General features: G+C 40.2%; 42 non-coding genes across 42 annotated transcripts; all 42 read right to left on the bottom strand.

Moving 5' to 3' along the window:
* Positions 1–86: 86 nt before the first annotated feature.
* On the bottom strand, positions 87–168 carry trnas-uga (transfer RNA serine (anticodon UGA)). Its single transcript has one exon. It is a non-coding gene; the product is annotated as a tRNA-Ser (tRNA).
* A 650-nt stretch (positions 169–818) lies between these two features.
* On the bottom strand, positions 819–900 carry trnas-cga (transfer RNA serine (anticodon CGA)). The gene has a single exon. It is a non-coding gene; the product is annotated as a tRNA-Ser (tRNA).
* A 243-nt stretch (positions 901–1,143) lies between these two features.
* Positions 1,144–1,225, bottom strand: trnal-caa (transfer RNA leucine (anticodon CAA)). Its single transcript has one exon. It is a non-coding gene; the product is annotated as a tRNA-Leu (tRNA).
* Positions 1,226–1,537: 312 nt separating this feature from the next.
* trnas-uga (transfer RNA serine (anticodon UGA)) lies at positions 1,538–1,619 on the bottom strand. The gene has a single exon. It is a non-coding gene; the product is annotated as a tRNA-Ser (tRNA).
* Positions 1,620–2,286: 667 nt separating this feature from the next.
* On the bottom strand, positions 2,287–2,368 carry trnas-cga (transfer RNA serine (anticodon CGA)). Its single transcript has one exon. It is a non-coding gene; the product is annotated as a tRNA-Ser (tRNA).
* A 243-nt stretch (positions 2,369–2,611) lies between these two features.
* trnas-uga (transfer RNA serine (anticodon UGA)) lies at positions 2,612–2,693 on the bottom strand. Its single transcript has one exon. It is a non-coding gene; the product is annotated as a tRNA-Ser (tRNA).
* A 650-nt stretch (positions 2,694–3,343) lies between these two features.
* trnas-cga (transfer RNA serine (anticodon CGA)) lies at positions 3,344–3,425 on the bottom strand. The gene has a single exon. It is a non-coding gene; the product is annotated as a tRNA-Ser (tRNA).
* A 243-nt stretch (positions 3,426–3,668) lies between these two features.
* On the bottom strand, positions 3,669–3,750 carry trnas-uga (transfer RNA serine (anticodon UGA)). Its single transcript has one exon. It is a non-coding gene; the product is annotated as a tRNA-Ser (tRNA).
* A 651-nt stretch (positions 3,751–4,401) lies between these two features.
* Positions 4,402–4,483, bottom strand: trnas-gga (transfer RNA serine (anticodon GGA)). The gene has a single exon. It is a non-coding gene; the product is annotated as a tRNA-Ser (tRNA).
* Positions 4,484–4,726: 243 nt separating this feature from the next.
* On the bottom strand, positions 4,727–4,808 carry trnas-cga (transfer RNA serine (anticodon CGA)). The gene has a single exon. It is a non-coding gene; the product is annotated as a tRNA-Ser (tRNA).
* Positions 4,809–5,120: 312 nt separating this feature from the next.
* On the bottom strand, positions 5,121–5,202 carry trnas-uga (transfer RNA serine (anticodon UGA)). The gene has a single exon. It is a non-coding gene; the product is annotated as a tRNA-Ser (tRNA).
* A 667-nt stretch (positions 5,203–5,869) lies between these two features.
* Positions 5,870–5,951, bottom strand: trnas-cga (transfer RNA serine (anticodon CGA)). The gene has a single exon. It is a non-coding gene; the product is annotated as a tRNA-Ser (tRNA).
* Positions 5,952–6,194: 243 nt separating this feature from the next.
* Positions 6,195–6,276, bottom strand: trnas-uga (transfer RNA serine (anticodon UGA)). Its single transcript has one exon. It is a non-coding gene; the product is annotated as a tRNA-Ser (tRNA).
* Positions 6,277–6,926: 650 nt separating this feature from the next.
* On the bottom strand, positions 6,927–7,008 carry trnas-gga (transfer RNA serine (anticodon GGA)). The gene has a single exon. It is a non-coding gene; the product is annotated as a tRNA-Ser (tRNA).
* A 243-nt stretch (positions 7,009–7,251) lies between these two features.
* Positions 7,252–7,333, bottom strand: trnas-cga (transfer RNA serine (anticodon CGA)). Its single transcript has one exon. It is a non-coding gene; the product is annotated as a tRNA-Ser (tRNA).
* Positions 7,334–7,645: 312 nt separating this feature from the next.
* trnas-uga (transfer RNA serine (anticodon UGA)) lies at positions 7,646–7,727 on the bottom strand. Its single transcript has one exon. It is a non-coding gene; the product is annotated as a tRNA-Ser (tRNA).
* A 667-nt stretch (positions 7,728–8,394) lies between these two features.
* trnas-cga (transfer RNA serine (anticodon CGA)) lies at positions 8,395–8,476 on the bottom strand. The gene has a single exon. It is a non-coding gene; the product is annotated as a tRNA-Ser (tRNA).
* Positions 8,477–8,720: 244 nt separating this feature from the next.
* On the bottom strand, positions 8,721–8,802 carry trnas-uga (transfer RNA serine (anticodon UGA)). The gene has a single exon. It is a non-coding gene; the product is annotated as a tRNA-Ser (tRNA).
* A 651-nt stretch (positions 8,803–9,453) lies between these two features.
* On the bottom strand, positions 9,454–9,534 carry trnas-cga (transfer RNA serine (anticodon CGA)). The gene has a single exon. It is a non-coding gene; the product is annotated as a tRNA-Ser (tRNA).
* Positions 9,535–9,777: 243 nt separating this feature from the next.
* Positions 9,778–9,859, bottom strand: trnas-uga (transfer RNA serine (anticodon UGA)). The gene has a single exon. It is a non-coding gene; the product is annotated as a tRNA-Ser (tRNA).
* A 650-nt stretch (positions 9,860–10,509) lies between these two features.
* Positions 10,510–10,591, bottom strand: trnas-gga (transfer RNA serine (anticodon GGA)). The gene has a single exon. It is a non-coding gene; the product is annotated as a tRNA-Ser (tRNA).
* Positions 10,592–10,834: 243 nt separating this feature from the next.
* trnas-cga (transfer RNA serine (anticodon CGA)) lies at positions 10,835–10,916 on the bottom strand. The gene has a single exon. It is a non-coding gene; the product is annotated as a tRNA-Ser (tRNA).
* Positions 10,917–11,221: 305 nt separating this feature from the next.
* trnas-uga (transfer RNA serine (anticodon UGA)) lies at positions 11,222–11,303 on the bottom strand. The gene has a single exon. It is a non-coding gene; the product is annotated as a tRNA-Ser (tRNA).
* A 985-nt stretch (positions 11,304–12,288) lies between these two features.
* On the bottom strand, positions 12,289–12,370 carry trnas-uga (transfer RNA serine (anticodon UGA)). Its single transcript has one exon. It is a non-coding gene; the product is annotated as a tRNA-Ser (tRNA).
* A 667-nt stretch (positions 12,371–13,037) lies between these two features.
* Positions 13,038–13,119, bottom strand: trnas-cga (transfer RNA serine (anticodon CGA)). Its single transcript has one exon. It is a non-coding gene; the product is annotated as a tRNA-Ser (tRNA).
* Positions 13,120–13,362: 243 nt separating this feature from the next.
* On the bottom strand, positions 13,363–13,444 carry trnas-uga (transfer RNA serine (anticodon UGA)). The gene has a single exon. It is a non-coding gene; the product is annotated as a tRNA-Ser (tRNA).
* A 650-nt stretch (positions 13,445–14,094) lies between these two features.
* trnas-gga (transfer RNA serine (anticodon GGA)) lies at positions 14,095–14,176 on the bottom strand. Its single transcript has one exon. It is a non-coding gene; the product is annotated as a tRNA-Ser (tRNA).
* A 243-nt stretch (positions 14,177–14,419) lies between these two features.
* On the bottom strand, positions 14,420–14,501 carry trnas-cga (transfer RNA serine (anticodon CGA)). Its single transcript has one exon. It is a non-coding gene; the product is annotated as a tRNA-Ser (tRNA).
* A 312-nt stretch (positions 14,502–14,813) lies between these two features.
* trnas-uga (transfer RNA serine (anticodon UGA)) lies at positions 14,814–14,895 on the bottom strand. Its single transcript has one exon. It is a non-coding gene; the product is annotated as a tRNA-Ser (tRNA).
* A 667-nt stretch (positions 14,896–15,562) lies between these two features.
* trnas-gga (transfer RNA serine (anticodon GGA)) lies at positions 15,563–15,644 on the bottom strand. Its single transcript has one exon. It is a non-coding gene; the product is annotated as a tRNA-Ser (tRNA).
* Positions 15,645–15,887: 243 nt separating this feature from the next.
* On the bottom strand, positions 15,888–15,969 carry trnas-cga (transfer RNA serine (anticodon CGA)). Its single transcript has one exon. It is a non-coding gene; the product is annotated as a tRNA-Ser (tRNA).
* Positions 15,970–16,281: 312 nt separating this feature from the next.
* trnas-uga (transfer RNA serine (anticodon UGA)) lies at positions 16,282–16,363 on the bottom strand. The gene has a single exon. It is a non-coding gene; the product is annotated as a tRNA-Ser (tRNA).
* Positions 16,364–17,030: 667 nt separating this feature from the next.
* Positions 17,031–17,112, bottom strand: trnas-cga (transfer RNA serine (anticodon CGA)). The gene has a single exon. It is a non-coding gene; the product is annotated as a tRNA-Ser (tRNA).
* A 243-nt stretch (positions 17,113–17,355) lies between these two features.
* On the bottom strand, positions 17,356–17,437 carry trnas-cga (transfer RNA serine (anticodon CGA)). The gene has a single exon. It is a non-coding gene; the product is annotated as a tRNA-Ser (tRNA).
* A 312-nt stretch (positions 17,438–17,749) lies between these two features.
* Positions 17,750–17,831, bottom strand: trnas-uga (transfer RNA serine (anticodon UGA)). The gene has a single exon. It is a non-coding gene; the product is annotated as a tRNA-Ser (tRNA).
* A 667-nt stretch (positions 17,832–18,498) lies between these two features.
* trnas-cga (transfer RNA serine (anticodon CGA)) lies at positions 18,499–18,580 on the bottom strand. The gene has a single exon. It is a non-coding gene; the product is annotated as a tRNA-Ser (tRNA).
* A 243-nt stretch (positions 18,581–18,823) lies between these two features.
* trnas-uga (transfer RNA serine (anticodon UGA)) lies at positions 18,824–18,905 on the bottom strand. The gene has a single exon. It is a non-coding gene; the product is annotated as a tRNA-Ser (tRNA).
* A 650-nt stretch (positions 18,906–19,555) lies between these two features.
* On the bottom strand, positions 19,556–19,637 carry trnas-cga (transfer RNA serine (anticodon CGA)). Its single transcript has one exon. It is a non-coding gene; the product is annotated as a tRNA-Ser (tRNA).
* A 243-nt stretch (positions 19,638–19,880) lies between these two features.
* On the bottom strand, positions 19,881–19,962 carry trnas-cga (transfer RNA serine (anticodon CGA)). Its single transcript has one exon. It is a non-coding gene; the product is annotated as a tRNA-Ser (tRNA).
* Positions 19,963–20,274: 312 nt separating this feature from the next.
* On the bottom strand, positions 20,275–20,356 carry trnas-uga (transfer RNA serine (anticodon UGA)). Its single transcript has one exon. It is a non-coding gene; the product is annotated as a tRNA-Ser (tRNA).
* Positions 20,357–20,775: 419 nt separating this feature from the next.
* On the bottom strand, positions 20,776–20,857 carry trnas-cga (transfer RNA serine (anticodon CGA)). Its single transcript has one exon. It is a non-coding gene; the product is annotated as a tRNA-Ser (tRNA).
* A 312-nt stretch (positions 20,858–21,169) lies between these two features.
* trnas-uga (transfer RNA serine (anticodon UGA)) lies at positions 21,170–21,251 on the bottom strand. The gene has a single exon. It is a non-coding gene; the product is annotated as a tRNA-Ser (tRNA).
* Between the last annotated feature and the right edge of the window lie 4,117 nt (positions 21,252–25,368).

Here is a 25,368-nt window from a genome sequence, read left to right as displayed (position 1 = left end):
CCTTGACCTACATAAATGACAATTTTTTGATTGATTTAGAGTTAATAGCTGTGAGCAAGATTAGAAAACGGAATATTAACATACAACACTATGAGCAGGATTTGAACCTGCGCAGGTAATACCCATTGGATTTCAAGTCCAACGCCTTAACCACTCGGCCATCACAGCTCATTAGACAAGTACCCAAATGGCAATTTATACAAAAAGAGTTCCAAGGGACCTGGGATAGATTAAAGTGGCCCTTGTTACACATTGAAACATTTGTTTCCAGCTTCAAACTTCATTTTTGTTTGTCAAATTTACAAGACAAATTTTCCATAACCGGATGAGCTTCTAATAATATGCCCCTGGTAGAATTTGAACCGGCTCGGATCGAAACCGTTGGATTTTGGATGTAAATTCATCACCCCTCTCTCATCATAAGACCTTTATGAATGAAACAAAGGGAACATCTGTTGGTCAAGTTGGATTGGCCTTTAAGAATCGCTCGGGGTTGTCGATTGGTTGATCTAGTCAAAAATCTCAGCAGACAGGTATATGTGAAGTATTTGAGCTTTCGCTATTCCCACTGAGTTTTCGAGTCTAATGCCTTAAACGCTGCTTCATAACACATTCATATTTTTGGTGTAAACCCAGATTTTATTGGCAAAAGTTTCCCAATCACATGCAGTGAACAAAGACGGTCCTCAATACCCAGTATAACAAGTGTTTTAACAATCTTCATAGCGGAGGTTCAGAAGGAAAGGATTGAATCCACAACTTTAAATTTCTCCTTTGAGATAATCAAATGAGGACGGAATGGTTCAATTGAAAAGATTCGCTGTGAGCAGGATTCGAACCTGCGCGGGGAAACCCCCCTGGATTTCGAGTCCAACGCCTTAACCTCTCGGCCATCACAGCGTCAATCCATGTCAACCAATGGGAAATTTGAAAAAAAGTCCCAGATGACAAGCGTTGAAAATATAAAAGTTCTTAAACGCAGAATAAAACATCAGTTCAAACATCTTCATAGAGGTGTATCAACGTGAAACCACAAATTCATTATCATCCTTTATTTCCTTGACCTACATAAATGACAATTTTTTGATTGATTTAGAGTTAATAGCTGTGAGCAAGATTAGAACACGGAATATTGACATACAACGCTGTGAGCAGGATTTGAACCTGCGCCGGGAAACTCCATTGGATTTTGAGTCCAACACCTTAACCTCTCGGCCATCACAGCGGCAATAAATAGAAACCAATGGGAAATTTTAAAAAAGGTCCCAGAGGACAAGCGTTGATAATATGGCAGTTCTTAAACAAACAAGAACACATCAGCTCTAACATCTTCATAGAGGTATATCAAATTGAAACCACAAATTAATCATCATCCTTTCTTTCCTTGACCTAATTAAATGAAATTTAGAGTTGACAGCTGACGTGACAATTTTCAGCGATAACAGCATTGGATTTCGACTTCATCTTCTTACCCACCGAGTTTGGGCAGACGTCATGTCAAGAAACTCAAAACTCAACACGGAGTATTAACATACAACGCTGTGAGCAGGATTTGAACCTACGCGGGTAACACCCATTGGATTTCAAGTCCAACGCCTTAACCACTCAGCCATCACAGCATAATTGCTAAGTACCCAAATGGCAATTTATTCAAAAAGAGTCCCAAGGGACCTGGGATAGATTAAAGTGGCCCTTGTGACTCATTGAAACATCTGTTTCCAGCTTCAAACATCAGTTTTGTTCGTCAAATTTACAAGACGTAAGCAAATATGATACAAATTTTCCATAACCGGATTAGTTTCTAATAAGATGCCCCTGGTAGAATTTGAACCGGCCCGGATCGAAACCGTTGGATTTTGGATGTAAATTCATTGCCCCTCTCTCATCATAAGACCTTTATGAATGAAACAAAGGGAATATCTGTTGGTCAGGTTGGATTGGCCTTTAAGAATTGCTCGGGCTTGTCGATTGGTTGATCTAGTCAAAAATCTCAGCAGACAGGTATATGTGAAGTATTTGAGCTTTCGCTATTCCCACTGAGTTTTCGAGTCTAATGCCTTAAACGCTGCTTCATAACACATTCATATTTTTGGTGTAAACCCAGATTTTATTGGCAAAAGTTTCCCAATCACATGCAGTGAACAAAGACGGTCCTCAATACCCAGTATAACAAGTGTTTTAACAATCTTCATAGCGGAGGTTCAGAAGGAAAGGATTGAATCCACAACTTTAAATTTCTCCTTTGAGATAATCAAATGAGGACGGAATGGTTCAATTGAAAAGATTCGCTGTGAGCAGGATTCGAACCTGCGCGGGGAAACCCCCCTGGATTTCGAGTCCAACGCCTTAACCTCTCGGCCATCACAGCGTCAATCCATGTCAACCAATGGGAAATTTGAAAAAAAGTCCCAGATGACAAGCGTTGAAAATATAAAAGTTCTTAAACGCAGAATAAAACATCAGTTCAAACATCTTCATAGAGGTGTATCAACGTGAAACCACAAATTCATTATCATCCTTTATTTCCTTGACCTATATAAATGACAATTTTTTGATTGATTTAGAGTTAATAGCTGTGAGCAAGATTAGAAAACGGAATATTAACATACAACACTATGAGCAGGATTTGAACCTGCGCGGGTAATACCCATTGGATTTCAAGTCCAACGCCTTAACCACTCGGCCATCACAGCCCATTAGACAAGTACCCAAATGGCAATTTATACAAAAAGAGTTCCAAGGGACCTGGGATAGATTAAAGTGGCCCTTGTTACACATTGAAACATTTGTTTCCAGCTTCAAACTTCATTTTTGTTTGTCAAATTTACAAGACAAATTTTCCATAACCGGATGAGCTTCTAATAATATGCCCCTGGTAGAATTTGAACCGGCTCGGATCGAAACCGTTGGATTTTGGATGTAAATTCATCACCCCTCTCTCATCATAAGACCTTTATGAATGAAACAAAGGGAACATCTGTTGGTCAAGTTGGATTGGCCTTTAAGAATCGCTCGGGGTTGTCGATTGGTTGATCTCGTCAAAAATCTCAGCAGACAGGTATATGTGAAGTATTTGAGCTTTCGCTATTCCCACTGAGTTTTCGAGTCTAATGCCTTAAACACCGCTTCATAACACATTCATATTTTTGGTGTAAACCCAGATTTTATTGGCAAAAGTTTCCCAATCACATGCAGTGAACAAAGACGGTCCTCAATACCCAGTATAACAAGTGTTTTAACAATCTTCATAGCGGAGGTTCAGAAGGAAAGGATTGAATCCACAACTTTAAATTTCTCCTTTGAGATAATCAAATGAGGACGGAATGGTTCAATTGAAAAGATTCGCTGTGAGCAGGATTCGAACCTGCGCGGGGAAACCCCCCTGGATTTCGAGTCCAACGCCTTAACCTCTCGGCCATCACAGCGTCAATCCATGTCAACCAATGGGAAATTTGAAAAAAAGTCCCAGATGACAAGCGTTGAAAATATAAAAGTTCTTAAACGCAGAATAAAACATCAGTTCAAACATCTTCATAGAGGTGTATCAACGTGAAACCACAAATTCATTATCATCCTTTATTTCCTTGACCTACATAAATGACAATTTTTTGATTGATTTAGAGTTAATAGCTGTGAGCAAGATTAGAAAACGGAATATTAACATACAACACTATGAGCAGGATTTGAACCTGCGCGGGTAATACCCATTGGATTTCAAGTCCAACGCCTTAACCACTCGGCCATCACAGCTCATTAGACACAGTACCCAAATGGCAATTTATACAAAAAGAGTTCCAAGGGACCTGGGATAGATTAAAGTGGCCCTTGTTACACATTGAAACATTTGTTTCCAGCTTCAAACTTCATTTTTGTTTGTCAAATTTACAAGACAAATTTTCCATAACCGGATGAGCTTCTAATAATATGCCCCTGGTAGAATTTGAACCGGCTCGGATCGAAACCGTTGGATTTTGGATGTAAATTCATCACCCCTCTCTCATCATAAGACCTTTATGAATGAAACAAAGGGAACATCTGTTGGTCAAGTTGGATTGGCCTTTAAGAATCGCTCGGGCTTGTCGATTGGTTGATCTAGTCAAAAATCTCAGCAGACAGGTATATGTGAAGTATTTGAGCTTTCGCTATTCCCACTGAGTTTTCGAGTCTAATGCCTTAAACACCGCTTCATAACACATTCATATTTTTGGTGTAAACCCAGATTTTATTGGCAAAAGTTTCCCAATCACATGCAGTGAACAAAGACGGTCCTCAATACCCAGTATAACAAGTGTTTTAACAATCTTCATAGCGGAGGTTCAAAAGCAAAGGAATGAATCCACAACTTTAAATTTCTCCTTTGAGATAATCAAATGAGGACGGAATGGTTCCATTGAAAAGAATCGCTATGAGCAGGATTCGGACCTGCGCGAGGAAACCCCATTGGATTTCCAGTCCAAAGCCTTAACCTCTCGGCCATCACAGCGACAATTCATGTAAACCAATGGGAAATTTGAAAAAAAGTCCCCGATGACAAGCGTTGAAAATATAGAAGTTCTTAAATGCAGAATAAAACATCAGTTCAAATATCTTCATAGAGGTGTATCAACGTGAAACCACAAATTCATTATCATCCTTTATTTCCTTGACCTATATAAATGACAATTTTTTGATTGATTTAGAGTTAATAGCTGTGAGCAAGATTAGAACACGGAATATTGACATACAACGCTGTGAGCAGGATTTGAACCTGCGCCGGGAAACTCCATTGGATTTCGAGTCCAACACCTTAACCTCTCGGCCATCACAGCGGCAATAAATAGAAACCAATGGGAAATTTTTAAAAAGGTCCCAGAGGACAAGCGTTGATAATATGGCAGTTCTTAAACAAACAAGAACACATCAGCTCTAACATCTTCATAGAGGTATATCAAATTGAAACCACAAATTAATCATCATCCTTTCTTTCCTTGACCTAATTAAATGAAATTTAGAGTTGACAGCTGACGTGCCAATTTTCAGCGATAACAGCATTGGATTTCGACTTCATCTTCTTACCCACCGAGTTTGGGCAGATGTCATGTCAAGAAACTCAAAACTCAACACGGAGTATTAACATACAACGCTGTGAGCAGGATTTGAACCTACGCGGGTAACACCCATTGGATTTCAAGTCCAACGCCTTAACCACTCGGCCATCACAGCATAATTGCCAAGTACCCAAATGGCAATTTATTCAAAAAGAGTCCCAAGGGACCTGGGATAGATTAAAGTGGCCCTTGTGACTCATTGAAACATCTGTTTCCAGCTTCAAACATCAGTTTTGTTCGTCAAATTTACAAGACGTAAGCAAATATGATACAAATTTTCCATAACCGGATTAGTTTCTAATAAGATGCCCCTGGTAGAATTTGAACCGGCCCGGATCGAAACCGTTGGATTTTGGATGTAAATTCATTACCCCTCTCTCATCATAAGACCTTTATGAATGAAACAAAGGGAATATCTGTTGGTCAGGTTGGATTGGCCTTTAAGAATTGCTCGGGCTTGTCGATTGGTTGATCTAGTCAAAAATCTCAGCAGACAGGTATATGTGAAGTATTTGAGCTTTCGCTATTCCCACTGAGTTTTCGAGTCTAATGCCTTAAACACTGCTTCATAACACATTCATATTTTTGGTGTAAACCCAGATTTTATTGGCAAAAGTTTCCCAATCACATGCAGTGAACAAAGACGGTCCTCAATACCCAGTATAACAAGTGTTTTAACAATCTTCATAGCGGAGGTTCAAAAGGAAAGGATTGAATCCACAACTTTAAATTTCTCCTTTGAGATAATCAAATGAGGACGGAATGGTTCAATTGAAAAGATTCGCTGTGAGCAGGATTCGAACCTGCGCGGGGAAACCCCCCTGGATTTCGAGTCCAACGCCTTAACCTCTCGGCCATCACAGCGTCAATCCATGTCAACCAATGGGAAATTTGAAAAAAAGTCCCAGATGACAAGCGTTGAAAATATAAAAGTTCTTAAACGCAGAATAAAACATCAGTTCAAACATCTTCATAGAGGTGTATCAACGTGAAACCACAAATTCATTATCATCCTTTATTTCCTTGACCTATATAAATGACAATTTTTTGATTGATTTAGAGTTAATAGCTGTGAGCAAGATTAGAACACGGAATATTAACATACAACGCTGTGAGCAGGATTTGAACCTGCGCGGGTAATACCCATTGGATTTCAAGTCCAACGCCTTAACCACTCGGCCATCACAGCTCATTAGACACATACCCAAATGGCGATTTATACAAAAAGAGTTCCAAGGGACCTGGGATAGATTAAAGTGGCCCTTGTTACACATTGAAACATTTGTTTCCAGCTTCAAACTTCATTTTTGTTTGTCAAATTTACAAGACAAATTTTCCATAACCGGATGAGCTTCTAATAATATGCCCCTGGTAGAATTTGAACCGGCTCGGATCGAAACCGTTGGATTTTGGATGTAAATTCATCACCCCTCTCTCATCATAAGACCTTTATGAATGAAACAAAGGGAACATCTGTTGGTCAAGTTGGATTGGCCTTTAAGAATCGCTCGGGCTTGTCGATTGGTTGATCTAGTCAAAAATCTCAGCAGACAGGTATATGTGAAGTATTTGAGCTTTCGCTATTCCCACTGAGTTTTCGAGTCTAATGCCTTAAACACCGCTTCATAACACATTCATATTTTTGGTGTAAACCCAGATTTTATTGGCAAAAGTTTCCCAATCACATGCAGTGAACAAAGACGGTCCTCAATACCCAGTATAACAAGTGTTTTAACAATCTTCATAGCGGAGGTTCAAAAGCAAAGGAATGAATCCACAACTTTAAATTTCTCCTTTGAGATAATCAAATGAGGACGGAATGGTTCCATTGAAAAGATTCGCTATGAGCAGGATTCGGACCTGCGCGGGGAAACCCCATTGGATTTCCAGTCCAAAGCCTTAACCTCTCGGCCATCACAGCGACAATTCATGTAAACCAATGGGAAATTTGAAAAAAAGTCCCCGATGACAAGCGTTGAAAATATAGAAGTTCTTAAATGCAGAATAAAACATCAGTTCAAATATCTTCATAGAGGTGTATCAACGTGAAACCACAAATTCATTATCATCCTTTATTTCCTTGACCTATATAAATGACAATTTTTTGATTGATTTAGAGTTAATAGCTGTGAGCAAGATTAGAACACGGAATATTAACATACAACGCTGTGAGCAGGATTTGAACCTGCGCCGGGAAACTCCATTGGATTTCGAGTCCAACACCTTAACCTCTCGGCCACCACAGCGTCAATTAATAAAAACCAATGGGAAATTTTAAAAAAGGTCCCAGAGGACAAGCGTTGATAATATGGCAGTTCTTAAACAAACAAGAACACATCAGCTCTAACATCTTCATAGAGGTATATCAAATTGAAACCACAAATTAATCATCATCCTTTCTTTCCTTGACCTAATTAAATGAAATTTAGAGTTGACAGCTGACGTGCCAATTTTCAGCGATAACAGCATTGGATTTCGACTTCATCTTCTTACCCACCGAGTTTGGGCAGATGTCATGTCAAGAAACTCAAAACTCAACACGGAGTATTAACATACAACGCTGTGAGCAGGATTTGAACCTACGCGGGTAACACCCATTGGATTTCAAGTCCAACGCCTTAACCACTCGGCCATCACAGCATAATTGCCAAGTACCCAAATGGCAATTTATTCAAAAAGAGTCCCAAGGGACCTGGGATAGATTAAAGTGGCCCTTGTGACTCATTGAAACATCTGTTTCCAGCTTCAAACATCAGTTTTGTTCGTCAAATTTACAAGACGTAAGCAAATATGATACAAATTTTCCATAACCGGATTAGTTTCTAATAAGATGCCCCTGGTAGAATTTGAACCGGCCCGGATCGAAACCGTTGGATTTTGGATGTAAATTCATTACCCCTCTCTCATCATAAGACCTTTATGAATGAAACAAAGGGAATATCTGTTGGTCAGGTTGGATTGGCCTTTAAGAATTGCTCGGGCTTGTCGATTGGTTGATCTAGTCAAAAATCTCAGCAGACAGGTATATGTGAAGTATTTGAGCTTTCGCTATTCCCACTGAGTTTTCGAGTCTAATGCCTTAAACACTGCTTCATAACACATTCATATTTTTGGTGTAAACCCAGATTTTATTGGCAAAAGTTTCCCAATCACATGCAGTGAACAAAGACGGTCCTCAATACCCAGTATAACAAGTGTTTTAACAATCTTCATAGCGGAGGTTCAAAAGGAAAGGATTGAATCCACAACTTTAAATTTCTCCTTTGAGATAATCAAATGAGGACGGAATGGTTCAATTGAAAAGATTCGCTGTGAGCAGGATTCGAACCTGCGCGGGGAAACCCCCCTGGATTTCGAGTCCAACGCCTTAACCTCTCGGCCATCACAGCGTCAATCCATGTCAACCAATGGGAAATTTGAAAAAAAAGTCCCAGATGACAAGCGTTGAAAATATAAAAGTTCTTAAACGCAGAATAAAACATCAGTTCAAACATCTTCATAGAGGTGTATCAACGTGAAACCACAAATTCATTATCATCCTTTATTTCCTTGACCTATATAAATGACAATTTTTTGATTGATTTAGAGTTAATAGCTGTGAGCAAGATTAGAACACGGAATATTAACATACAACGCTGTGAGCAGGATTTGAACCTGCGCGGGTAATACCCATTGGATTTCAAGTCCAACGCCTTAACCACTCGGCCATCACAGCTCATTAGACACATACCCAAATGGCGATTTATACAAAAAGAGTTCCAAGGGACCTGGGATAGATTAAAGTGGCCCTTGTTACACATTGAAACATTTGTTTCCAGCTTCAAACTTCATTTTTGTTTGTCAAATTTACAAGACAAATTTTCCATAACCGGATGAGCTTCTAATAATATGCCCCTGGTAGAATTTGAACCGGCTCGGATCGAAACCGTTGGATTTTGGATGTAAATTCATCACCCCTCTCTCATCATAAGACCTTTATGAATGAAACAAAGGGAACATCTGTTGGTCAAGTTGGATTGGCCTTTAAGAATCGCTCGGGCTTGTCGATTGGTTGATCTAGTCAAAAATCTCAGCAGACAGGTATATGTGAAGTATTTGAGCTTTCGCTATTCCCACTGAGTTTTCGAGTCTAATGCCTTAAACACCTGCTTCATAACACATTCATATTTTTGGTGTAAACCCAGATTTTATTGGCAAAAGTTTCCCAATCACATGCAGTGAACAAAGACGGTCCTCAATACCCAGTATAACAAGTGTTTTAACAATCTTCATAGCGGAGGTTCAAAAGCAAAGGAATGAATCCACAACTTTAAATTTCTCCTTTGAGATAATCAAATGAGGACGGAATGGTTCCATTGAAAAGATTCGCTATGAGCAGGATTCGGACCTGCGCGGGGAAACCCCCTGGATTTCGAGTCCAAAGCCTTAACCTCTCGGCCATCACAGCGTACAATCCATGTAAACCAATGGGAAATTTGAAAAAAAGTCCCAGATGACAAGCGTTGAAAATATAAAGTTCTTAAACGCAGAATAAAACATCAGTTCAAACATCTTCATAGAGGTGTATCAACGTGAAACCACAAATTCATTATCATCCTTTATTTCCTTGACCTATATAAATGACAATTTTTTGATTGATTTAGAGTTAATAGCTGTGAGCAAGATTAGAACACGGAATATTAACATACAACGCTGTGAGCAGGATTTGAACCTGCGCGGGTAATACCCATTGGATTTCAAGTCCAACGCCTTAACCACTCGGCCATCACAGCTCATTAGACACATACCCAAATGGCAATTTATACAAAAAGAGTTCCAAGGGACCTGGGATAGATTAAAGTGGCCCTTGTTACACATTGAAACATTTGTTTCCAGCTTCAAACTTCATTTTTGTTTGTCAAATTTACAAGACAAATTTTCCATAACCGGATGAGCTTCTAATAATATGCCCCTGGTAGAATTTGAACCGGCTCGGATCGAAACCGTTGGATTTTGGATGTAAATTCATCACCCCTCTCTCATCATAAGACCTTTATGAATGAAACAAAGGGAACATCTGTTGGTCAAGTTGGATTGGCCTTTAAGAATCGCTCGGGCTTGTCGATTGGTTGATCTAGTCAAAAATCTCAGCAGACAGGTATATGTGAAGTATTTGAGCTTTCGCTATTCCCACTGAGTTTTCGAGTCTAATGCCTTAAACACCGCTTCATAACACATTCATATTTTTGGTGTAAACCCAGATTTTATTGGCAAAAGTTTCCCAATCACATGCAGTGAACAAAGACGGTCCTCAATACCCAGTATAACAAGTGTTTTAACAATCTTCATAGCGGAGGTTCAAAAGCAAAGGAATGAATCCACAACTTTAAATTTCTCCTTTGAGATAATCAAATGAGGACGGAATGGTTCCATTGAAAAGATTCGCTATGAGCAGGATTCGGACCTGCGCGGGGAAACCCCATTGGATTTCCAGTCCAAAGCCTTAACCTCTCGGCCATCACAGCGACAATTCATGTAAACCAATGGGAAATTTGAAAAAAAGTCCCCGATGACAAGCGTTGAAAATATAGAAGTTCTTAAATGCAGAATAAAACATCAGTTCAAATATCTTCATAGAGGTGTATCAACGTGAAACCACAAATTCATTATCATCCTTTATTTCCTTGACCTATATAAATGACAATTTTTTGATTGATTTAGAGTTAATAGCTGTGAGCAAGATTAGAACACGGAATATTAACATACAACGCTGTGAGCAGGATTTGAACCTGCGCCGGGAAACTCCATTGGATTTCGAGTCCAACACCTTAACCTCTCGGCCACCACAGCGGCAATAAATAGAAACCAATGGGAAATTTTAAAAAAGGTCCCAGAGGACAAGCGTTGATAATATGGCAGTTCTTAAACAAACAAGAACACATCAGCTCTAACATCTTCATAGAGGTATATCAAATTGAAACCACAAATTAATCATCATCCTTTCTTTCCTTGACCTAATTAAATGAAATTTAGAGTTGACAGCTGACGTGACAATTTTCAGCGATAACAGCATTGGATTTCGACTTCATCTTCTTACCCACCGAGTTTGGGCAGATGTCATGTCAAGAAACTCAAAACGGAGTATTAACATACAACGCTGTGAGCAGGATTTGAACCTACGCGGGTAACACCCATTGGATTTCAAGTCCAACGCCTTAACCACTCGGCCATCACAGCATAATTGCCTAGTACCCAAATGGCAATTTATTCAAAAAGAGTCCCAAGGGACCTGGGATAGATTAAAGTGGCCCTTGTGACTCATTGAAACATCTGTTTCCAGCTTCAAACATCAGTTTTGTTCGTCAAATTTACAAGACGTAAGCAAATATGATACAAATTTTCCATAACCGGATTAGTTTCTAATAAGATGCCCCTGGTAGAATTTGAACCGGCCCGGATCGAAACCGTTGGATTTTGGATGTAAATTCATTACCCCTCTCTCATCATAAGACCTTTATGAATGAAACAAAGGGAATATCTGTTGGTCAGGTTGGATTGGCCTTTAAGAATTGCTCGGGCTTGTCGATTGGTTGATCTAGTCAAAAATCTCAGCAGACAGGTATATGTGAAGTATTTGAGCTTTCGCTATTCCCACTGAGTTTTCGAGTCTAATGCCTTAAACACTGCTTCATAACACATTCATATTTTTGGTGTAAACCCAGATTTTATTGGCAAAAGTTTCCCAATCACATGCAGTGAACAAAGACGGTCCTCAATACCCAGTATAACAAGTGTTTTAACAATCTTCATAGCGGAGGTTCAAAAGGAAAGGATTGAATCCACAACTTTAAATTTCTCCTTTGAGATAATCAAATGAGGACGGAATGGTTCAATTGAAAAGATTCACAGCGTCAATAAATAAAAACCAATGGGAAATTTTAAAAAAGGTCCCAGAGGACAAGCGTTGATAATATGGCAGTTCTTAAACAAACAAGAACACATCAGCTCTAACATCTTCATAGAGGTATATCAAATTGAAACCACAAATTAATCATCATCCTTTCTTTCCTTGACCTAATTAAATGAAATTTAGAGTTGACAGCTGACGTGCCAATTTTCAGCGATAACAGCATTGGATTTCGACTTCATCTTCTTACCCACCGAGTTTGGGCAGATGTCATGTCAAGAAACACAAAACTCAACACGGAGGATTAACATACAACGCTGTGAGCAGGATTTGAACTTACGCGGGTAACACCCAGTGGATTTCAAGTCCAACGCCTTAACCACTCGGCCATCACAGCATAATTGCCTAGTACCCAAATGGCAATTTATTCAAAAAGAGTCCCAAGGGACCTGGGATAGATTAAAGTGGCCCTTGTGACTCATTGAAACATCTGTTTCCAGCTTCAAACATCAGTTTTGTTCGTCAAATTTACAAGACGTAAGCAAATATGATACAAATTTTCCATAACCGGATTAGTTTCTAATAAGATGCCCCTGGTAGAATTTGAACCGGCCCGGATCGAAACCGTTGGATTTTGGATGTAAATTCATTACCCCTCTCTCATCATAAGACCTTTATGAATGAAAGAAAGGGAAAATCTGTTGGTCAGGTTGGATTGGCCTTTAAGAATTGCTCGGGCTTGTCGATTGGTTGATCTAGTCAAAAATCTCAGCAGACAGGTATATGTGAAGTATTTGAGCTTTCGCTATTCCCACTGAGTTTTCGAGTCTAATGCCTTAAACACTGCTTCATAACACATTCATATTTTTGGTGTAAACCCAGATTTTATTGGCAAAAGTTTCCCAATCACATGCAGTGAACAAAGACGGTCCTCAATACCCAGTATAACAAGTGTTTTAACAATCTTCATAGCGGAGGTTCAAAAGGAAAGGATTGAATCCACAACTTTAAATTTCTCCTTTGAGATAATCAAATGAGGACGGAATGGTTCAATTGAAAAGATTCGCTGTGAGCAGGATTCGAACCTGCGCGGGGAAACCCCCCTGGATTTCGAGTCCAACGCCTTAACCTCTCGGCCATCACAGCGTCAATCCATGTCAACCAATGGGAAATTTGAAAAAAAGTCCCAGATGACAAGCGTTGAAAATATAAAAGTTCTTAAACGCAGAATAAAACATCAGTTCAAACATCTTCATAGAGGTGTATCAACGTGAAACCACAAATTCATTATCATCCTTTATTTCCTTGACCTATATAAATGACAATTTTTTGATTGATTTAGAGTTAATAGCTGTGAGCAAGATTAGAACACGGAATATTAACATACAACGCTGTGAGCAGGATTTGAACCTGCGCGGGTAATACCCATTGGATTTCAAGTCCAACGCCTTAACCACTCGGCCATCACAGCTCATTAGACACATACCCAAATGGCAATTTATACAAAAAGAGTTCCAAGGGACCTGGGATAGATTAAAGTGGCCCTTGTTACACATTGAAACATTTGTTTCCAGCTTCAAACTTCATTTTTGTTTGTCAAATTTACAAGACAAATTTTCCATAACCGGATGAGCATCTAATAATATGCCCCTGGTAGAATTTCAACCGGCTCGGATCGAAACCGTTGGATTTTGGATGTAAATTCATCACCCCTCTCTCATCATAAGACCTTTATGAATGAAACAAAGGGAACATCTGTTGGTCAAGTTGGATTGGCCTTTAAGAATCGCTCGGGCTTGTCGATTGGTTGATCTAGTCAAAAATCTCAGCAGACAGGTATATGTGAAGTATTTGAGCTTTCGCTATTCCCACTGAGTTTTCGAGTCTAATGCCTTAAACACCGCTTCATAACACATTCATATTTTTGGTGTAAACCCAGATTTTATTGGCAAAAGTTTCCCAATCACATGCAGTGAACAAAGACGGTCCTCAATACCCAGTATAACAAGTGTTTTAACAATCTTCATAGCGGAGGTTCAAAAGCAAAGGAATGAATCCACAACTTTAAATTTCTCCTTTGAGATAATCAAATGAGGACGGAATGGTTCCATTGAAAAGATTCGCTATGAGCAGGATTCGGACCTGCGCGGGGAAACCCCATTGGATTTCCAGTCCAAAGCCTTAACCTCTCGGCCATCACAGCGACAATTCATGTAAACCAATGGGAAATTTGAAAAAAAGTCCCCGATGACAAGCGTTGAAAATATAGAAGTTCTTAAATGCAGAATAAAACATCAGTTCAAATATCTTCATAGAGGTGTATCAACGTGAAACCACAAATTCATTATCATCCTTTATTTCCTTGACCTATATAAATGACAATTTTTTGATTGATTTAGAGTTAATAGCTGTGAGCAAGATTAGAACACGGAATATTAACATACAACGCTGTGAGCAGGATTTGAACCTGCGCCGGGAAACTCCATTGGATTTCGAGTCCAACACCTTAACCTCTCGGCCACCACAGCGGCAATAAATAGAAACCAATGGGAAATTTTAAAAAAGGTCCCAGAGGACAAGCGTTGATAATATGGCAGTTCTTAAACAAACAAGAACACATCAGCTCTAACATCTTCATAGAGGTATATCAAATTGAAACCACAAATTAATCATCATCCTTTCTTTCCTTGACCTAATTAAATGAAATTTAGAGTTGACAGCTGACGTGACAATTTTCAGCGATAACAGCATTGGATTTCGACTTCATCTTCTTACCCACCGAGTTTGGGCAGATGTCATGTCAAGAAACTCAAAACTCAACACGGAGTATTAACATACAACGCTGTGAGCAGGATTTGAACCTACGCAGGTAACACCCATTGGATTTCAAGTCCAACGCCTTAACCACTCGGCCATCACAGCATAATTGCCAAGTACCCAAATGGCAATTTATTCAAAAAGAGTCCCAAGGGACCTGGGATAGATTAAAGTGGCCCTTGTGACTCATTGAAACATCTGTTTCCAGCTTCAAACTTCAGTTTTGTTCGTCAAATTTACAAGACGTAAGCAAATATGATACAAATTTTCCATAACCGGATTAGTTTCTAATAATATGCCCCTGGTAGAATTTCAACCGGCTCGGATCGAAACCGTTGGATTTTGGATGTAAATTCATCACCCCTCTCTCATCATAAGACCTTTATGAATGAAACAAAGGGAACATCTGTTGGTCAAGTTGGATTGGCCTTTAAGAATCACTCGGGCTTGTCGATTGGTTGATCTAGTCAAAAATCTCAGCAGACAGGTATATGTGAAGTATTTGAGCTTTCGCTATTCCCACTGAGTTTTCGAGTCTAATGCCTTAAACACCGCTTCATAACACATTCATATTTTTGGTGTAAACCCAGATTTTATTGGCAAAAGTTTCCCAATCACATGCAGTGAACAAAGACGGTCCTCAATACCCAGTATAACAAGTGTTTTAACAATCTTCATAGCGGAGGTTCAAAAGCAAAGGAATGAATCCACAACTTTAAATTTCTCCTTTGAGATAATCAAATGAGGACGGAATGGTTCCATTGAAAAGATTCGCTATGAGCAGGATTCGGACCTGCGCGGGGAAACCCCATTGGATTTCCAGTCCAAAGCCTTAACCTCTCGGCCATCACAGCGACAATTCATGTAAACCAATGGGAAATTTGAAAAAAAGTCCCCGATGACAAGCGTTGAAAATATAGAAGTTCTTAAATGCAGAATAAAACATCAGTTCAAATATCTTCATAGAGGTGTATCAACGTGAAACCACAAATTCATTATCATCCTTTATTTCCTTGACCTATATAAATGACAATTTTTTGATTGATTTAGAGTTAATAGCTGTGAGCAAGATTAAAACACGGAATATTAACATACAACGCTGTGAGCAGGATTTGAACCTGCGCCGGGAAACTCCATTGGATTTCGAGTCCAACACCTTAACCTCTCGGCCACCACAGCGGCAATAAATAAAAACCAATGGGAAATTTTAAAAAAGGTCCCAGAGGACAAGCGTTGATAATATGGCAGTTCTTAAACAAACAAGAACACATCAGCTCTAACATCTTCATAGAGGTATATCAAATTGAAACCACAAATTAATCATCATCCTTTCTTTCCTTGACCTAATTAAATGAAATTTAGAGTTGACAGCTGACGTGACAATTTTCAGCGATAACAGCATTGGATTTCGACTTCATCTTCTTACCCACCGAGTTTGGGCAGATGTCATGTCAAGAAACTCAAAACTCAACACGGAGTATTAACATACAACGCTGTGAGCAGGATTTGAACCTACGCAGGTAACACCCATTGGATTTCAAGTCCAACGCCTTAACCACTCGGCCATCACAGCATAATTGCCAAGTACCCAAATGGCAATTTATTCAAAAAGAGTCCCAAGGGACCTGGGATAGATTAAAGTGGCCCTTGTGACTCATTGAAACATCTGTTTCCAGCTTCAAACTTCAGTTTTGTTCGTCAAATTTACAAGACGTAAGCAAATATGATACAAATTTTCCATAACCGGATTAGTTTCTAATAAGATGCCCCTGGTAGAATTTGAACCGGCCCGGATCGAAACCGTTGGATTTTGGATGTAAATTCATTACCCCTCTCTCATCATAAGACCTTTATGAATGAAACAAAGGGAATATCTGTTGGTCAGGTTGGATTGGCCTTTAAGAATTGCTCGGGCTTGTCGATTGGTTGATCTAGTCAAAAATCTCAGCAGACAGGTATATGTGAAGTATTTGAGCTTTCGCTATTCCCACTGAGTTTTCGAGTCTAATGCCTTAAACACCGCTTCATAACACATTCATATTTTTGGTGTAAACCCAGATTTTATTGGCAAAAGTTTCCCAATCACATGCAGTGAACAAAGACGGTCCTCAATACCCAGTATAACAAGTGTTTTAACAATCTTCATAGCGGAGGTTCAAAAGGAAAGGATTGAATCCACAACTTTAAATTTCTCCTTTGAGATAATCAAATGAGGACGGAATGGTTCAAATGAAAATAATCGCTGTGAGCAGGATTCGAACCTGCGCGGGGAAACCCCCCTGGATTTCGAGTCCAACGCCTTAACCTCTCGGCCATCACAGCGTCAATCCATGTCAACCAATGGGAAATTTGAAAAAAAGTCCCAGATGACAAGCGTTGAAAATATAAAAGTTCTTAAACGCAGAATAAAACATCAGTTCAAACATCTTCATAGAGGTGTATCAACGTGAAACCACAAATTCATTATCATCCTTTATTTCCTTGACCTATATAAATGACAATTTTTTGATTGATTTAGAGTTAATAGCTGTGAGAGAGAATAGAACACGGAATATTAACATACAACGCTGTGAGCAGGATTTGAACCTGCGCCGGGAAACTCCATTGGATTTCGAGTCCAACACCTTAACCTCTCGGCCACCACAGCGGCAATAAATAAAAACCAATGGGAAATTTTAAAAAAGGTCCCAGAGGACAAGCGTTGATAATATGGCAGTTCTTAAACAAACAAGAACACATCAGCTCTAACATCTTCATAGAGGTATATCAAATTGAAACCACAAATTAATCATCATCCTTTCTTTCCTTGACCTAATTAAATGAAATTTAGAGTTGACAGCTGACGTGACAATTTTCAGCGATAACAGCATTGGATTTCGACTTCATCTTCTTACCCACCGAGTTTGGGCAGATGTCATGTCAAGAAACTCAAAACTCAACACGGAGTATTAACATACAACGCTGTGAGCAGGATTTGAACCTACGCAGGTAACACCCATTGGATTTCAAGTCCAACGCCTTAACCACTCGGCCATCACAGCATAATTGCCAAGTACCCAAATGGCAATTTATTCAAAAAGAGTCCCAAGGGACCTGGGATAGATTAAAGTGGCCCTTGTGACTCATTGAAACATCTGTTTCCAGCTTCAAACATCAGTTTTGTTCGTCAAATTTACAAGACGTAAGCAAATATGATACAAATTTTCCATAACCGGATTAGTTTCTAATAAGATGCCCCTGGTAGAATTTGAACCGGCCCGGATCGAAACCGTTGGATTTTGGATGTAAATTCATTACCCCTCTCTCATCATAAGACCTTTATGAATGAAACAAAGGGAATATCTGTTGGTCAGGTTGGATTGGCCTTTAAGAATTGCTCGGGCTTGTCGATTGGTTGATCTAGTCAAAAATCTCAGCAGACAGGTATATGTGAAGTATTTGAGCTTTCGCTATTCCCACTGAGTTTTCGAGTCTAATGCCTCAAACACCGCTTCATAACACATTCATATTTTTGGTGTAAACCCAGATTTTATTGGCAAAAGTTTCCCAATCACATGCAGTGAACAAAGACGGTCCTCAATACCCAGTATAACAAGTGTTTTAACAATCTTCATAGCGGAGGTTCAAAAGGAAAGGATTGAATCCACAACTTTAAATTTCTCCTTTGAGATAATCAAATGAGGACGGAATGGTTCCATTGAAAAGATTCGCTATGAGCAGGATTCGGACCTGCGCGGGGAAACCCCATTGGATTTCGAGTCCAAAGCCTTAACCTCTCGGCCATCACAGCGACAATTCATGTAAACCAATGGGAAATTTGAAAAAAAGTCCCCGATGACAAGCGTTGAAAATATAGAAGTTCTTAAATGCAGAATAAAACATCAGTTCAAATATCTTCATAGAGGTGTATCAACGTGAAACCACAAATTCATTATCATCCTTTATTTCCTTGACCTATATAAATGACAATTTTTTGATTGATTTAGAGTTAATAGCTGTGAGAGAGAATAGAACACGGAATATTGACATACAACGCTGTGAGCAGGATTTGAACCTGCGCGGGTAATACCCATTAGATTTCAAGTCCAACGCCTTAACCACTCGGCCATCACAGCTCATTGGACAAGTACCCAAATGGCAATTTATACAAAAAGAGTTCCAAGGGACCTGGGATAGATTAAAGTGGCCCTTGTTACACATTGAAATATTTGTTTCCAGCTTCAAACTTCATTTTTGTTTGTCAAATTTACAAGACAAATTTTCCATAACCGGATGAGCTTCTAATAATATGCCCCTGGTAGAATTTGAACCGGCTCGGATCGAAACCGTTGGATTTTGGATGTAAATTCATCACCCCTCTCTCATCATAAGACCTTTATGAATGAAACAAAGGGAACATCTGTTGGTCAAGTTGGATTGGCCTTTAAGAATCGCTCGGGCTTGTCGATTGGTTGATCTAGTCAAAAATCTCAGCAGACAGGTATATGTGAAGTATTTGAGCTTTCGCTATTCCCACTGAGTTTTCGAGTCTAATGCCTCAAACACCGCTTCATAACACATTCATATTTTTGGTGTAAACCCAGATTTTATTGGCAAAAGTTTCCCAATCACATGCAGTGAACAAAGACGGTCCTCAATACCCAGTATAACAAGTGTTTTAACAATCTTCATAGCGGAGGTTCAAAAGCAAAGGAATGAATCCACAACTTTAAATTTCTCCTTTGAGATAATCAAATGAGGACGGAATGGTTCCATTGAAAAGATTCGCTATGAGCAGGATTCGGACCTGCGCGGGGAAACCCCATTGGATTTCGAGTCCAAAGCCTTAACCTCTCGGCCATCACAGCGACAATTCATGTAAACCAATGGGAAATTTGAAAAAAAGTCCCCGATGACAAGCGTTGAAAATATAGAAGTTCTTAAATGCAGAATAAAACATCAGTTCAAATATCTTCATAGAGGTGTATCAAAGTGAAACCACAAATTCATTATCATCCTTTATTTCCTTGACCTATATAAATGACAATTTTTTGATTGATTTAGAGTTAATAGCTGTGAGCAAGATTAGAACACGGAATATTAACATACAACGCTGTGAGCAGGATTTGAACCTGCGCCGGGAAACTCCATTGGATTTCGAGTCCAACACCTTAACCTCTCGGCCACCACAGCGGCAATAAATAAAAACCAATGGGAAATTTTAAAAAAGGTCCTAGAGGACAAGCGTTGATAATATGGCAGTTCTTAAACAAACAAGAACACATCAGCTCTAACATCTTCATAGAGGTATATCAAATTGAAACCACAAATTAATCATCATCCTATCTTTCCTTGACCTAATTAAATGAAATTTAGAGTTGACAGCTGACGTGACAATTTTCAGCGATAACAGCATTGGATTTCGACTTCATCTTCTTACCCACCGAGTTTGGGCAGATGTCATGTCAAGAAACTCAAAACTCAACACGGAGTATTAACATACAACGCTGTGAGCAGGATTTGAACCTACGCGGGTAACACCCATTGGATTTCAAGTCCAACGCCTTAACCACTCGGCCATCACAGCATAATTGCCAAGTACCCAAATGGCAATTTATTCAAAAAGAGTCCCAAGGGACCTGGGATAGATTAAAGTGGCCCTTGTGACTCATTGAAACATCTGTTTCCAGCTTCAAACATCAGTTTTGTTCGTCAAATTTACAAGACGTAAGCAAATATGATACAAATTTTCCATAACCGGATTAGTTTCTAATAAGATGCCCCTGGTAGAATTTGAACCGGCCCGGATCGAAACCGTTGAAAATATAAAAGTTCTTAAACGCAGAATAAAACATCAGTTCAAACATCTTCATAGAGGTGTATCAACGTGAAACCACAAATTCATTATCATCCTTTATTTCCTTGACCTATATAAATGACAATTTTTTGATTGATTTAGAGTTAATAGCTGTGAGCAAGATTAGAACACGGAATATTAACATACAACGCTGTGAGCAGGATTTGAACCTGCGCCGGGAAACTCCATTGGATTTCGAGTCCAACACCTTAACCTCTCGGCCACCACAGCGGCAATAAATAAAAACCAATGGGAAATTTTAAAAAAGGTCCTAGAGGACAAGCGTTGATAATATGGCAGTTCTTAAACAAACAAGAACACATCAGCTCTAACATCTTCATAGAGGTATATCAAATTGAAATCACAAATTAATCATCATCCTATCTTTCCTTGACCTAATTAAATGAAATTTAGAGTTGACAGCTGACGTGACAATTTTCAGCGATAACAGCATTGGATTTCGACTTCATCTTCTTACCCACCGAGTTTGGGCAGATGTCATGTCAAGAAACTCAAAACTCAACACGGAGTATTAACATACAACGCTGTGAGCAGGATTTGAACCTACGCGGGTAACACCCATTGGATTTCAAGTCCAACGCCTTAACCACTCGGCCATCACAGCATAATTGCCAAGTACCCAAATGGCAATTTATTCAAAAAGAGTCCCAAGGGACCTGGGATAGATTAAAGTGGCCCTTGTGACTCATTGAAACATCTGTTTCCAGCTTCAAACATCAGTTTTGTTCGTCAAATTTACAAGACGTAAGCAAATATGATACAAATTTTCCATAACCGGATTAGTTTCTAATAAGATGCCCCTGGTAGAATTTGAACCGGCCCGGATCGAAACCGTTGAAAATATAAAAGTTCTTAAACGCAGAATAAAACATCAGTTCAAACATCTTCATAGAGGTGTATCAACGTGAAACCACAAATTCATTATCATCCTTTATTTCCTTGACCTATATAAATGACAATTTTTTGATTGATTTAGAGTTAATAGCTGTGAGCAAGATTAGAACACGGAATATTAACATACAACGCTGTGAGCAGGATTTGAAGTGTCGTGGCAATTTCTCTATTAGATATTGCGTCTGAGACAGATGAGATCTTTAGATGCAAAAAAGCACACAATACTTGTAGGCAATTGCTGGTCGCATATATTTGTATTAAAAGTATGAACAAAGATACATCACAACATGCATCAACAAACAACATAACAGGCATACATTACAATAATCTGAGGCCCCAGATGGGAGCTTCTCTTTGCGTGTTACTTCATTCTCTGAAGGTACGTTGGGGAGAAGTCCACCGAGTGTCTGAATCGATGAGTTCTTATTCCACTGAGAGTTGGGCTCTGGAGGAGGTGTGTCCCCCAAAAAGCCTTTGTGTACCAGATGGTTATCTTTACAACTGCAGCTGTGGGGAATGCCATTGGAGGGGGCAGCGGTCGTGCCATCTAAACCCCTGGCTTTGTTGACGCTAGCCAGGGGGTAGAGGAGCAGGCCCATACATCAAAGGATTGCATGGAGGGTCATTTACAAGACACGAAAACACAGGAACAGGCAGGCAATAAAAATGTATCACTCAACCCTTGACGGTTTACACTTTAAATGACCCGCATGGAGTAGAACGTAGGCCCTATATTAAATTACACAGAATAACAACAAACCTTAAATTCATACATAGACCAAAACAATACAACATGTAGATTTTCCATCACAATCCCCCCTTTGATTATTTTATAATCACAAATTCAAAAATCTATCATGTCCGACCATCAGCACTTCTCCGCTTTTATAGGAGGTTGTTCAGACTATTTATACCACCGTTCGCTTTTACAGAAGGTAGCATAAAATCACCTAACATCACAATCAAGTCATCTGTTTCCATATATTCAAAAATCATAAAAATAAAAACAGAAAAGAAAACCAAATCAAAGAAACAAGGCTACCTTTTAAAAACATTTCTAAACAAAAATATTCTTATTTGATGTGTCCTTAATGCTGCTTCCGTGATACTAACACATGAGTAGTTGGCAACCACTTAATGTTTACTACTCTAAACATTAATTGTCAATCCAGTCAGCATTAATAACACACAGTATAACCCAACATTTAAACGGTATTCCTCTTCTCTTTCCCATTGTCCTTCATGATGTCTCTGAGGGACCTACATGGGGTTTGTTTAATATTTTTTTTTTTTAGTAATTATTTCCTTTGGTTTGCTTTAGTATACCCAAGGTTGTTGTTCAAGGTTGTTGTTGTGGGCTCCCCATCCCCCCTCTTGACGCATGGACTTTCCCATGCGTCAATTTACCATTATAAGGGAAAGCCCAGGCCTGTAAGCATGGCTTTCTGTTGCGAGCGCACCAAAAACCCTCTACTTTAATTCTGAAAAAAAAACATTTCTTTAACTTTCAACTTTTCTACTTGTCTCTGATCCTTCAAACTACTTTTCCTAATAACTTTCAAACCTTTCAGATATACTTCTTAGAAACTATCACACACTCATATAGACAGTATTGCTGTGTCTAGTGTGATACTTTCCGTACACTGCTCTTCTCTCCCTCCGCCTGGACACGCCTCCACCTCTCTCTCTGCTTCCTGCCTCTCATCCGCATCACGGGCTGTCCTTTGAAGTGCCTGTCCCCACGTCTCTCCCGTCTCTGAGACCCTCCTTTGTCTCAATGTTCAGGCCACTTCAATGTGGCTACACAGGCACCATGGAGGCCACCACTCTGGTGCTGTTGGTCCTGCTGGACTGTCTCCTTGTGTCGTCCAGCAGACCGTTCCGTAGCTCTTCAGGTGGGCCTCCCATGGTCTGTAACTTCATAAAGTCTGATGCAAAGGAGTTGTGACGTGGGGTATTTGCACTGTATTGGGCCACTGGTCGGGCTGAAAGCAGGAGAAGGAGGAGCGTTGTCCAGGTCCGGATCTATTTGAACAAAACTTGATGCAGATGGGTTATCTTTCTCCCCACCCCTTTCCTTATCTTGTCTTGCCTTACGTTCTTATCTATCTCTTCTCCTTCCATAACACATACTTCTTCCAATCTGTCTCATACGTTCATTAATTCACCTTCTTGCCATTTGGCCATAAAACATTAACAAAATATCATAATATAAAAATCTGCATTTTTCAATATTAGGCAATACACTTCTGTTGTCAGTGGGGGTCAGTCGGGGTTAGTCTGGGTCAGTTGGAGTCATGTCATGGTTGTGTGATATGGTTGACCATTAAATTGGTTGTGATAGATTGTAATAATCGAGTGTCCACTGTCTACAATAGCCCGTTGTTTAAAATAACCATATCTAATATTAAATTTAGCTGATTAGCTCGCTTAAGGCTGGTGAGAACCATACAACAATCATTTGGTTGGTTGTGTTATGTGTTATGGTGCTCATACCTGCTCCTTGGACCTGGTCTGCTCCGGCGTCCCGTCAATGCGAAATCCCCCCTTCACCTCTGCCTCTTGGATGATTCACAGTCACTTCACGGGAAGGTGCGGTTTCCCAGCCGTCCGCTTCATCGTTTTCCTCATTTCTAATGGGACAATCTTTTAACCAATGATCCTTGGAGCCACAATACAAACAGTCCCGGTTGATTACTCCACGGGACTTTCTCTCTTCTGGCCGATCGGTTCCTTGGTCTTTGTTGCGACGGGTTGGCTTAGGATTCTCCAGGGCCTCCAGTTGGGCGAGCTGGAGCTTCTTGGTTCTCTCTTCTTTTCTATTATTCTCGAACTTTTCTTTCTTCATGAAGAGATTTTCTGCGTGGGTTGCGTGACTTATAATCAAATCAAGTCTGGCGGTACGCCACCCAATGCAGTGTGTCTCTATGAATTCCGATATTTTGTCGTCCAACGCATCCAGGAAGGCCGCGGTGAGATTTTCTTCGTACGGAGTCTGAACCACCCGGTCGGTTGGTACAGGCACTCCCCCGTGGATCTTGAACACCTTTTCGACGCGGTCCATCAAGTCAGCCACCGTCTCGCCTTCTGTTTGTTTGATCTTTCGAATAGCGGTCCAATCTCTAACCATGGGGAACGCCCCCCTGGCCCGTTCACACAGTCCCTCTACCAGCCGGCGGTACACGGACCCTTGATCCCAATTGAACATTAAATCCGCTTCGTCCCTCCCGGGCATGTCGCCTTGGATCCGACCCCACCTTAGGGTCAGTCTGTACGCACAGAGTTGGCGAACTTCGCTGATGGAGGCTTTGTGTTGTTGGACCAACTCTTGAAGGGCTGTGGCGAAGGCAGCCCCCCCCACTACAGATGGGTCTGGGAGCCATTCCGCTATGTCCTTAATGTCACTGGGTCTCCATGCACGGAAAACGTATGCTGGACTGCCATCCTGGGGGTTCAGTACTTCGATCATGGGGAATTGTCCATTCATCACGTCCCCGTGTTGAGTAGTTGGGGAGAACGCCATTCCCTGGTTTCTCAAGCGGCTGGCGACGGGCTCCCGCTTGGTCGGTGTGGCCGTCGCCTGCTGTGGAGCATTCCTCTGGCTACGAGTTGCAGGCCTATCTCCTGTCGTGCTGCAATCGGGTGCTTTCTCCTCATCTTTGAGGTCAGGGTAGAGATTGTCCGATGATGCAGCTTCAGGGGCGTTGTCATACGGGGGAGGAGAAGGGGGATTCGCACGCGGTCCGCCGGTGCAGTCCAGGTCCGGGTCTATATCTCGGGTGACATTGAGATTAAAAATCCCTACACTCTCTACGCTCTCTGTCCCT

The sequence above is a fragment of the Gadus chalcogrammus genome, chromosome 1 (genome assembly GCF_026213295.1).
Source record: "Gadus chalcogrammus isolate NIFS_2021 chromosome 1, NIFS_Gcha_1.0, whole genome shotgun sequence".
Lineage (NCBI taxonomy): Eukaryota > Metazoa > Chordata > Actinopteri > Gadiformes > Gadidae > Gadus > Gadus chalcogrammus.
The sequence above is the reverse complement of the archived record's forward strand: the minus strand, read 5'-3'. Positions and strand labels throughout refer to the sequence as shown.